Source organism: Papio anubis, chromosome 8, assembly GCF_008728515.1.
Source record: "Papio anubis isolate 15944 chromosome 8, Panubis1.0, whole genome shotgun sequence".
NCBI lineage: Eukaryota > Metazoa > Chordata > Mammalia > Primates > Cercopithecidae > Papio > Papio anubis.
The window spans coordinates 133,469,392-133,482,096 of NC_044983.1; the positions used below are offsets into that span (position 1 = coordinate 133,469,392).

Here is a 12,705-nt window from a genome sequence, read left to right on the forward strand (position 1 = left end):
TAATGTTGCTTTAAAAGACATAATATTTCCTTAATATTTCATCTGAACATTCCTTATGATGCTTTCTGCTTCCTAACCATGGGTTTGTGCAGACCATGGCTTGGCCATCTCCACTAATGTACACTGAGAAGACAGGATGCTTGCATGTGTCTCCCTCTGTCTCCCCTCTGCTTTGCCTCCTCATGCCTTCATTTCCTTCAGGACTCTGCCGCAGGCTACTCCTTGCAGGAAGTGCCCCTTGGCCTGGCTGGCAGGCACCTCTGCTTTGTGGCAATCAGGACTTTAAGTGTGCGTGTATTTGTGTAAAAAATATTCAATTCCTCCCTTGGCCCCTGCAGATTCAAGCTCAGTGAAGGCAGGGACTATGTTTTTATTCCTCTCTCTTCCCAACACAGGATCCAGTATCCAAACCCTGGTATTCATCAAGGCTAGCACCCATATCCTGTAGATAAGGAGACGTTGACTCCCTACAAAGTTGTAGCACAAGAGTCAATGTCAAAGTCACCAAGAGAACCGGCATGATGGGTTCCCAGACCAGTGCCTTTCCTAGCAGGTTAAATGGCTCCTTTCTCCCTTTTGTACAGATGGAGGAATCTGTGCCTCAGTAGGAGTCTGTATGAGCTAGACGTCAGCCCTTCTTGTGCTTGTGCATTGAGGAGCCTGGGCAAGGGATTCTTAACCAAAAAAAAAAAAAAAAAAAGAACCAGAAAGGATGTATTGGAATTTGAGTCAGCAGTCAGGAATGTGTGAGGAGTTATCTCTCATGATCCAGCTCTTCTATGTGGCCAGTTTACCTTCATTGAGAACAGACCCTGAAGATTATTGCCTTGAAGTATTTGACTGTGAACCAGAGGAAATAGACTTGTATGGGAAATACAGCAGAGTTTCAGGGCCAAATGAATTTAAAGATTAAATGGGAGACTTGCAGACGCAGAGTCATGAAATGAATTGATTAAGGTCACTAGTCAGTAGCAAAGCTGGTATTCTGACTCAGGAATGTGAAATCTAAAGACATTTTCACCTGAAATGGTTTTTTTGTTTGTTTGTTTCATCACGAGAAAAGCCTTCTGTTTCTTTGCAGTTTAAATGGTCAGGAATTTAAGATGCCAGAGATAATTTGTCAATTAATATCTTTTTTATTTTATTGATTGTAAATATGTTGCTATTTCATTCATTATGTTAAAAGCTAAACCTTTTAAATTGCCTCAGAGTTTTCCATGTAATGCATGTGGTGTGATTTATTTAACCATTCTCCTTATACTGAATATGATTTCAATGTCATTTCTTATGAATGTTGATGTGGACAGCTTTTTGGTTTGGTTTGTTTTTCTAGCTTTATTGAGGTATAATTGACAAATAAAAATTGCATATTTTTCAGGTCTACCACTTTTTAATTTTATTTTAAAAATATGTTTTATTTAAGTAGCTTTTGGGGTACAGGTGTTTTTTGATTATATGGATGAATTGTATAGTGGTGAAGTCTGAGATTTTAGCACACCCATCACCCTAGTATTGTACATGGTACCCAATGTGCAATTTTTTATCTTTCACCCCCTTTCACTCTCCTCTTTCTGAGTCTCCAAAGTCCTTTATACCATTCTGTACACCTTTCCATACCCACAGCCTAGCTCCCACTTATCAGAACATACAGTATTTGGTTTTCCATTCCTGAGTTACTTCACTTAAAATAATGGCCTCCAACTCCACCTAAGTTATTGCAAAATACATCATTTTATTCTTTTTATGGCTGAGTAGTATTCAATGGTGTGGATATAGCTTTTTTTCTTTACCTATTCATTGGTTGATGGACACTTAGGTTGGTTCCATATCTTTGCAGTTGTGAATTGTGCTGCAATAAACATACGCATGCAGGTGCATTTTTGAATATAATGACTTCTTTCTCTGTGGGTGGATTCCCAGCACTGGGATTGCTGGGTCAAATGGTAGGCCTACTTTAAGTTCTTTAAGAAATCTCCATGCTGTTTTCCATAGGGTCGGTACTAATTTACATTCCCACCAGCAGTGTATAAGCATTTCCTTTTCACCATATCTATGCCAACATCTACCGTTTTTTGACTTTTTAATAATATTCATTCTTGCAAGGGTAAGGTGGTATCTCATTGTAGTTTTAATTTGAATTTCCCTGATGGTTAGTTATGTTGAGCATTTTTGCATGTGTTCATTGGTCATTTGTGTATCTTCTTTTGAGAAATGTCTATTCATGTCATTTGCCCACTTTTTGATGGGATTTTTTTTTTCTTGCTAATTTGTTTGAGCTCCTTGTAGATTCTAGATATTAGAGCTTTGTCAGATGTAGAGTTTGCAAATATTTTCTCCCATTCTGTAAGTTGTCTGTTTACTTTGATAGTTATTTACTTTGTTGTATAGAAACTTTTTAGCTTAATTAGGACTCATCTATTTATCTTTGTTTTTGTAACATTTGTGTTTGGGTTCTTTGTCATAAAGTCTTTGCGTAGGCCAATGTCCAGAAGAGTTTTTCCTAGGTTATCTTCGAGAATTGTTCTGATTTCACGACTTAGATTTAAGTGTTTGACTCATCTCGAGTTGATTTTTGTGTAAGGTGAGAGATAAGGATTGATTCAGTTTCATTCTTCTACCTGTGGCTATCCAGTTTTCCCATCATCAATTATTAATTAGGATATCTTTCCCCAATTTATTTTTTGTAGGGTTTGCTGAAGATCAGTTAGTTGTAAGTTTGACTTTATTTCTGAGTGCTCTACTCTTTTCCACTAGTCTATGTGTCTACTTTTATAGTAGTACCATCCTGATTTAGAACTATAGCCTTGTAGTATAATTTGAAGTCAGGTAATGTGATTCCTCTAGATTTGTTCTTTATGCTTAGGATAGCTTTGGCTATTCAGGTTCTTTTTTGGTTCCACATGAATTTTAGGATTGTTTATTCTAATTCTGTGAAAGATGATGTTGGTATTTTGATAGGAATTGCACTGAATCTGTAGATTGCTCTGGGCAGTTTCAAATGGTCATTTTCAAATATTGAAATGGTCATTTTCACGATATTGAGTTTTCCAATCCATGACATGAGATGTGTTTCCATTTGTTAAGGTCTGCAATGTGATGATTTGATATATGTATATATTGTAAAATAATTACCAGCCCTTTGACTGTTTGGACTCTTTCATGAATTTTATATGAACTCAATATGAATTTTAAAACAATTTTTCTAGTTCTGTGAAGAATATCAATGGTGGTTTTAATAGGAGTAGCATTCAATCTATAAATGGCTTGGGGCAGTATGGCCATTTTAATGATATTGATTCTTCCTATCCATAAGCATGGAATGTTTTTCCCTTTGTGTGTGTTCTTTTTGCACAAGATTGCTTTGGCTATTTGAGGACTTTTGTGGTTTCATATGAATTTTAGGTTTTTTTTTTCTATTTATGTGAAAAAATACTGGAAATTTGACAGGGCTTACATCAAATCTATAGATTGTTTTAAATGGCATGGACATTTTAACAATATTAGTTCTTTTAATCCGTGAACGTGAGATATCTTTACATGAATCTGTGCCCTTTTCAGTTTCTTTCATTAGTGTCTTATATTTTCAGTGTATAGACCATTTACTGCCTTGCTTAAATTTGTCTCTAAGTATTTTGTTGTTTTTGTAGCTACTGTACATGGGATTGCTTTATTGATTTCTTTCTGAGGGATTTTGTTGTTAGCATACGGAAACACAACTGATTTTTTAATGTTGATTTTTTAATCCTTCATCTTGACTAAATTTTTTTATTGATCCTAACAGTTTTTTGATGGAGTTTTTAGGCTTCTGTATATATGAGATCATGTCATCTGCCAACAGAAACAAACTTTACCTCTTCCTTTAAAATACGGAGGTCCTTTTACTCTTGTTCAATTTCTCGGGCTAAGCCTTTCAGTACTGTGTTGAACTGAAGTGGTAATAATGGGTACCCTTGTTTTGATTCTGATCTTAGAGGAAAAGCTTTCAGCTTTTCACCATTGAGTATGATGTTAGCTGTAGGCTTGAAATATATGGTCTTTATTATTTATTTTATACCTAATTTGTTGAGAATTTTTATCGTGAAAGGATGTTGAATTTTATCATGCTTTTTTGCATCTATTGAGATGATGATACGGTTTTTGTCTTTCATTCTGTTGATATGCTGTATTATATTTACAGATGTTCATGTGTTGAACATCCTTGCATCTGAGTAGATCCTATTTGATTATGGCATATGATCCTTTTAATGTGCTGTTGAAATAGGCTTGCTAGTATTTTGTTCCAAATATTTGCATCTATGTTCATCAGATATATTGGCCTGTATATTTTTTTATTGGATGACCTTATCTTGTTTTGGTATCTAGGTAATGCTGGCCTCAAAAAATGAGTTTGGAAGTGTTACCTCCTATTCTGTTTTTTGGAAGAGTTTTAGAAGGATCGACATTCATTCTTCTATAAATGCTTGTATGATGGACATTTTATGCCTAAGTTCTGCCAGTGTCTTTGTCTCTTACCTTAGAAATATCTTCCATTAGTCAAATGCCTGGTCAATAAGTATGCTTATAGGTGACTTTGGAGGTTCCAGTCTTTCACTAAGATATGCTATTCAATCAGTCTAAATATAGCTGCTTTGATCCAGCCGGTTTTCAGTTAGCCTGTTTGTTCAGATTCAGGCTATTGTCAGGTAGCTCTGCATGTGGTGGTTTTGAAAAGTTTCAAAGAGCTAGTAGTAGATATTTGATACATTTTTCAGATCCCAAGAACATACGGCAGGGTATGGAGATGCAGAAAGTCCCCTTCCAGGTCCCTGAGCCTCCTAGTCACTCATCTATGGCAGGCAGCATGACATAATGAGAACTGGGCAGGAGTTAAAGGCAGGAGAGGCTCAATCTCCATGGCTGATCGTGTATGCTTGCTCCCTTGCCTGGAGTTTGGGCTTCATGAGAACAAGGGTTAGCAGGATCTCAAGCAAGTCAATCAAAATGTCTCAGCCACAGTCTCCTCATCTCATGCGAACAGCAGCTTCCTAATATCTTCCTCCCCCTTTTGTTTTCCCAACCCACCCCAACACCCTCGCAACCAAATTCCTGCACTAAGTCTCTCTCTGCTTGAAATACCTAGAGCAGTTTCTGCTCCCCTAACCCAACACTGCTACAATGAGAAAATAAGCCATCAGGAGTAAAAATCAAAATAAATAAGTTACAACAGAATCAAGTCGGATGTTTCAAAACCCAGTTTCTATTTCTCAAGTGGGGTCTTTCCTCATGAAATCAAGAGAACATAACAATAATTCAAACAAACAAAACACACACACACACACAAACCCCAACGTTTCAAGAAGAAAAATGGTAAAAGTTAAAGATAGACACATTGAGACCACTAAGTTCTTATTTTAAATAAACAAAATCTGGGCATTCACTGCTCTAAAGGGACTGAAAGGTGACATGGCCAAGACATGGATTCAACTTCTAGGTATCGTTTCACTTCTGATTGAAATCCAGCTCACCCTCCCAGCCTCCATGAATCCCCCTCTTCAGAATCACTGAGTCCTTGCTCCTCTAACAGATACCTCTGACCACACCTTCACTTCCTTAGCTCTGCCTTCCCTGCCAAGGGTGGGCAGGCTCAGAAGTTCAAGCATCCTTACCCAGCTTATAAGGGGGGACTCGGTGATGATTCATGATGTGGACCCCCAATGCAAAGCTCTGTTGAGCACTCACTGAGAGGCAGCCCTCTGTTTTTAAATGCTCATCTCAAGGCTCTGGACACTGTCTTCCTGACACAGTGTTTTTAGGCTCCACATTTGGCCTGGCATGATTTAACAACGACTCTTCCTGAGTGTGATGTTCTTGCCTTGATATAGCTGATGATCTGTCATGTCACAGGCAACTCTGATGGTGCCGCTGGGTGTGCTGCCCCTTGAGTATTGGATGCGCCATAATCACTGAATGAGATAAAAATGAAAACAAGCAACAACGACAACAACAAAAGTCCCCTTTTCTTGTACTCAGCAAAGGCAACCAACTCCCAGGATGATTGGGATGGACAGGAGCATGGGTGACAACATAATGTGCTGGTGGCTTTAGGGGGCTCAGCCTCCTAGATAAGATGTAACTGGTGCAAAAGAGAAATGCAACAGCAGATTCCAAAAGTAGGTCTATAAACAGAGGTCTTAATGGTGTGTTAGTAAACAGTGCTGAGGAGTTAGTTGGAGTACACTCAGGATGACTCTGAAAAAAATGCAAGTTTCCTCCTTGCCCTAAGTGGGTCTCCTGGGAAGACGCCACTGAGCTGGAGCCACTTCTGAGAAATGTCCAGGGCCATGGTTTTTGGGCTAAAGCAGATAGAAGTGGAGTGAGGGAGTGCCAGCCCCAGCAGAGCTCAGTAAATGAGTTTATTGATTGAGTGACTGAACAATTCATTTGTCACTGCATCAGTCTCTCAGTCAGTAAAGATTCTTCCTTCAACAACTCTGAGGGGCAAAGATAAGGCAGAAAATAAGAAGAATATTCTCCATTATTGAGAGATTGTGATACCTATTGGGTGGGCATACATGGCAATTGTAAACTCACACATCTTGATGGCAGAGGCTTGGACAACCTGTCTGCAAGAATCTCTCTCTTTTATTTTACAAAAAGGAAAATAGAGGTTTCCATCTACAGAGAAACTGGACCTGTAGCCAAGGAAATGAAGATAAAATGTCCAGAGGAAAACCAGGCTGACAGTGGGTAATGAGAGACTTGTCAGAGAGGTGTGGAGAAAGCAGAAAAGCAAATGCTTTGTGTTTTCAGATGAAACTGGCTGGGCAGAACCCTGTTTTAGGCAGACTTCCAGCCTGCATAGGCAAGTGTTGTAATCAGAAGGACATCTGTGTACACTGCAGACCTACTGGGTGCACTTAACATTTCCAGGCACTGCTCCGAAGCTCTGCAGGTTGGATAATCTTTGATACCTGCTCTAGAACATTTTTAGGAGATTTTATTAATGGGTGGTTTCTTTTTGAGGAATTTTATCTTTTTGCTTTCTCCTTAAAATAAAATAATCGTCTTAAAAGAAAAATACTTTGATCTGCTTGTTCTCTTTCTTCATCAGAAATTATTTTGATTATCAAAATGGACCTGGCTGACAAGGCTTCTCCAGCCCAGCACTGCCTGTCTCTTTGGCGTCACCCTGGCACGTGCCAGCCCAGTGGACTTCCTCTGTTTCCTCAGCATCTCCTGCTTTCTCTTACCTGCACACCTTGCCAGGAACTTTCTCCTTGGCTTGATCATTTCCTGTCTCTGCTCTTCCCTCTATCTCCCTCACCTTCCTTTCCTCCAGATCCCTCAGAATGTTTGATAAACCTAGAAGGGCTTCCCTAGCTCTGAAACCTTGCCCTGCACACTTCCCTCACAGCACCCCAGATATCCCCAAGGCCACATCTACTGTATGCCTCCTTTCTCTTTTTCTCAGGTAGATTTGCACCTTTGTATAATAGAAATTACTCCTCAATGTCCATTTCTTCAATGACAGATTATAAAACTTCCTAGTTGGGTAATTTGATGTACCTCTTGGTCACCACCATCTTCTCTTGTCATGCTTGGTACAAATTGGGCACTCAGTAATAGTTTATTTCATGAATGAATGAACAAACCTTATTGGTTTCCCTCAGCATGCATGAGATCTTATAATGAGAGGTGGGGTAATAAAGGAATCAACACTGATTGGCTATTTCCTTAATGTTGTTTTTATACTAATTTTGCTACATAGGTGGTAACTATGTAGTAATTTCATTACTTCCTTCCTTTGGTTATGTAAGCTCTCTAGGACAAAATGCTCCTTGAGAATGTTACAAATAAGGCTAAAGACCTAATGGATTATTACCCAAATCCAAGACCTAAAGAAACCGTTGCTAACTTGTTGATATGTATTATCTACATTTCTTACTGTGCGTCACAGACTAATAGGCAACATGTAGGTTTTGGTTTTTGTACTTTAATACAATCTGTCCATATGTACTACTGGGAACAGTGGTGTCTTGCAGCCAACTTGTGCTACTCACAAGAGCTGACTGTGGACATCCCATCTCCTTTAGTGACTTCATTTCAGTAGCTTTAAATTGGCCATGGTAGGGCTGTGTGTGCCAGGAAATCAGCAAACACTGCAAATCAGGTCTGTCTGGGGGGAGCCAGTTGTTAAACATGTCCTAGCCTGCCACTGTCTGGGGACTTTTACAAGTGAGGATGATTCTGTAACCATTTCTGTCCATGCTTCTTTGTGAAAACATATGAAGAGTTTCTCTAAGGGAGATACCAAGCAGCCACATTGCTGAAGTAGTCATAGGGTAGGCAGATTTTTTTTTTTTTTTAAAGACTTCCAAAATGTACTTCAAAGTGTCAGTTTCAACTTCCACTAGCAGTTTATAGAAATACTTAGTTCCTCAAACCAGTCACAAAGGGTAAAAATGTAGTTTTTTTTTTTTTTTTTTTTAGTTTACAAAGGAGGTTGACCATCTTCTCATGTTTATTGGCTATTTTTGTTTTCCCTTTCATGAATCTCCCATCTACAACTTTTGCTTCTTTTTCTTTGAATGATTTACTCCTTCATTATATAATTTTATTTCCTGTCTACTGCCAACCACATCTTTGATAATAATTTTTGGGTGTATCATGTAGAAAATATCTTCCCGTAGTCTGTAGCTTGTCCTTTAAGTTTGTTTTAGGCTGTTTATGTCATACAGACATTTTAAACTTTGAAGTTTGGTGTATTGGAGCTTTTTCCTATAAGCTTGTTTAAAATGGGCTTTCCTACTCATGTAAATATTCTTCCCAACCTCTCAATGCTGTGGCTAATATTCTGTTTTGCAGATGGAAGAACTGAGGTTCAGGGAGGTAAACTGGTGGGCCTGGGATTTGTGTTCGGGTCTCACTGGCTCGGATATCATGGTGTGCTTGAGCCATGGCCCCAGGCTGTTGTCAGGATGGCACCTTGGGGGTCCGTCATGAGTGACTCTCCTCCCGAGGCTCCCACCTGACTTAGCATGCCTTGGATGTCCATTTCGCAATTGGACATGTTTCAAACACACAGAAATCTCCTGCTGGAGTCTTGGACAGGCCTTAAAATGGCACCAGGACAACTCTTTTCCCCACGTGTCTCACCTCTAGTCCATGAGCAATGCTTCCTTTGCCTCGACAAATTCTAAATATCTAAGCATATCCTGATGCATTAGCGTTCCTCTTGTTGTCTGGGATTGCCTTAGCTTTCTGAGGAGTGAAATATCCCTGTGCCGCTGGTCCCCAAACATGGGAATCTATACCAAGCTTTCTGAGTAGGCCTTCTATACGTGGATACAAGGAGGTGACAATTCTTTGATCTCCTGCATTGGAGATGGTGTAAACACAGACTGCATAGCAGAAGCTCTCTCCAAACATCTGCACATGTCTTCTTTCCAAAATCCTTTCTTCCCCTTCTACCTGACACCATGTCCCTCCGTTAACCTGACCCGGGGTCCAAGAGCCGTGGTTTTCACCCACTCCCTTTTAAGCTCTGCTTCTGAATCTGCTCCCTCTCATTGGTTTGCAGAATCTGTTCTGGTATCTGTCCAGCCACGATTTATATAAATGCCTATTTTCATCGTTATATAACAGGTCCTTCCCTATCTACAAATTAAGTGTTCTATATTTTCTTCTATTTTTATTTATTTTTTAACATTTGTGGCACTAGAACGGAATGATTACTTGTTTTGTGGGTTTTATGTTTTTGTTTTTGTTTTTCTATAGTGTAAATTCTATGAAGACAGGAACTCTGTTCTCTTCATTGCCATAACTCTAGTGCCTGGTGTATCTCAGTTACTCAATACTTAAGTTTTGAGTCAATGGACGGATAGGCGGATACAAAGATAAGCAGATGAATGAAGAATCTCACATCACTTCCACACTCCATTTTAGGAACTTTTTGCTTTCACCTAAATCCCATTTGAAAGCTTCACCTGAGCAAACATTCTGCAGTATTGATGGCTTTGGTTTAGAGCAATTCAGGTCAATATTGTTAAAGTTTAAGACACAATAAAAGTCATGACTCCTGGAAATTAATGCTTTTGTTTATCTCACTTAAAGTAAGTGTACTTCGCTCAGCTTTCTCAAATATGTGCCAATGCCTGACCTGTATTTTCATGGATTGGTAGTAATGGCACTAATAAATTTCTCTTGACTGTACAACCAAATACACTGGGCACTGTGCTAGATTTTTTGTTGATATTATTGTATACATCCTCATAACAATCTGTAGAGAAAGGTATCTCCGTCCCTACAGAAGGAACCTGGATCTCAGAGAGTTTAAAAATCAGTAGAGCCAAGGCCAGGCGTGGTGGCTCATGCCTGTAATCCCAGCACTTTGGGAGGCCGAGGCGGGCATATAACCTGAGGTTGAGAGTTTGAGACCACCCTGGCCAACATGGTGAAAACCTGTCTCTACTGAAAACACAAAAATTAGCCAGGCGTGGTGATGGGTGCCTGTAATTCCAGCCACTTAGGAGGCTGAGGCAGGAGAATCACTTGAACCCAGGAGGCAGAAGTTGTGGTGAGCCGAGATTGCACCACTGCACTCCTGTCTTGGTGAGAGAGTGAGACTCTGTCTCAAAAAAAAAAAAAAAAAAAAAAAAAAAAAATTAGTAGGGCTAATGTATGTTTTCCAGTTTGGTTTTTCATTTCATTTCATCGAGTGACACTTTGACTTCTCTGTATTTTTATTATTTTTTGTAATGGTCAGATGAGAAGGAAATGCTTTGAAAATGGTCAAGTTAATGCCCTCATACTTTCATTCAAAATTAATACTATTTTTTTAAAGTTCCACATTCAGCAAACATCTGTTGAGCAGCTGGGTGCTATACAGTGTATTAGATCTGTTTGAGCCAAACAAACCTCCCTTCACAGAGGCCTTAGTCTAATACGAAAGGCAGTTACTATGTAAATAATCACACAAAGGTATTTCTACACCAACTAATGTCACACCACTAAGAGGTATGTCTGACCATGTTAAGGAGATTAGGGAAGACTTTCCAGGGAGGAAGAGATGCCTGTACTGAGAGGTGAGGGGTGAGTTGAAGCCTCTGGGGTCCATAGGGAAGGGAAATGCCATTCCAAGCAGAGGGAACAGCATGGGCAAAGGTAGCTTGTGACAGGGAGGGGCTGGTAGGCCAGGGAGGCTGGAGAACAGTGAGCTGGAAGGGGTTGGATCCTGGAGTGATATGGAGATGGAGGCGGGGGAGAAAGCAAAATTGGCTTTGAGAAATACATTAGGATTTTTTTTTTTCTTTATTCTAAGTGGAGTGGAAAGATGCTGAAGGGTTTTGGGCTGGGAGCAGCTTGATCCATTTTGCATATTGAAAAGATTCTTAGACGAAACTGTGGAGAAAGCCTGCACAGGAGTTGGGTTGAGCAGAAGGAAAGCCACTGGGCAGAGTGGTCCAGGAGCGAGGCAAGGAGAGCACGGACAAGGTTGTGGTAGGTGATTGAGAGGGAGAGAATTGGAATTACTTGTTGAGGGATTACACATGGAAAGTGAGAGAAAAGGATTTATTAAAGGTGACCCTCAGATCTTCGCCTTATGCAAGAGGTTAGGTTATAGGGTCATTCACTAAACTATTTTTTAATTCTATTTTTCTAGCAGTGATTAAAGTTTTTTTAAACAGATTTTATTTTTTAGAGTAGTTTATATTGACTGCAAAATTGAGGGGAAGGTCCAGAGATTTCCCATATACCACCCACACCCTATACACACACACACACATGCACAGCCTCACCCATTATCAATATCTCCCATTAGAGTGGAACATTTGTTACAATTGATAAACTTCCATTGACACATCATTATCACCCAAAGTCTCAAGTTTACATTAGGGTTCAGGGTTCATTCTCGGTATTGTACATTCTATGGGTTTGCACAAATATATAATGACACATGTCTACCATTAGAGGATCATACAGAGTAGTTTCACTGCCCTAAAATTCCTCTGAGCTTTGCCTGTTAATCCCTTCATCTGCCTTAACTCTGAAAAACCACTATTTTTTTTTTTTTTTTTACTGTATCCATAGTTTTGTCTTTTTCAGAATGTCATATAGTTGGAATCATGAGTACTTAGCCCTTTAGATTGACTTATTTCAATTAGTAATAAGTATTTGGATTTTTTCTGTCTTTTTATAGCCCAATGACTCATTTCTTTTTGGCTCTGGATAATATTCCATTGTATGGATGTACCACAGTTTATTTATCCAGTTCCTGAAGGACATCTTGGTTGCTTCCAGGTTTTGGCAATTATGAATAAAACTGCTATGAATTTTGGGAGGCTGAGGTGGGCACGTCACAGGGTCAAGAGAGTGAGACCATCCTGGCCAATGTGAAGAAACCCTGTCTTTACTAAAAATACAAAAATTAGCTGGGCGTGGTGGCATGCGCCTATAGTTCCAGCTACTCAGGAGGCTGAGGCAGGAGAATCACTTGAACCCGGGAGGCGGAGGTTGCAGTGAGCCGAGATCATACCACTGCACTCTAGCCTAGTGACAGAGTCAGACTCTGTCTCAAAAACAAATAAGCAAACAAAAAACAAACTGCTATGAACTTTTGTGTGTGGGTTTTTACATAGACATGTGTCTTCATCTCCTTTGGGTAAATGCCAAGGAGTGCAGCTGCTGGATCATATGGTAAGAGGATGCATAGTTTTGTAAGAAATC

At 39.5% G+C, this 12,705-nt stretch overlaps 1 protein-coding gene across 1 annotated transcript in view; it reads left to right on the forward strand.

The window, feature by feature from the left end:
* The window catches only part of LOC116276313 (protein FAM135B-like), a 77,271-nt gene that overhangs the window by 33,020 nt on the left and 31,546 nt on the right, over positions 1-12,705 (forward strand). The gene's annotated exons all lie outside the window — the stretch shown is intronic.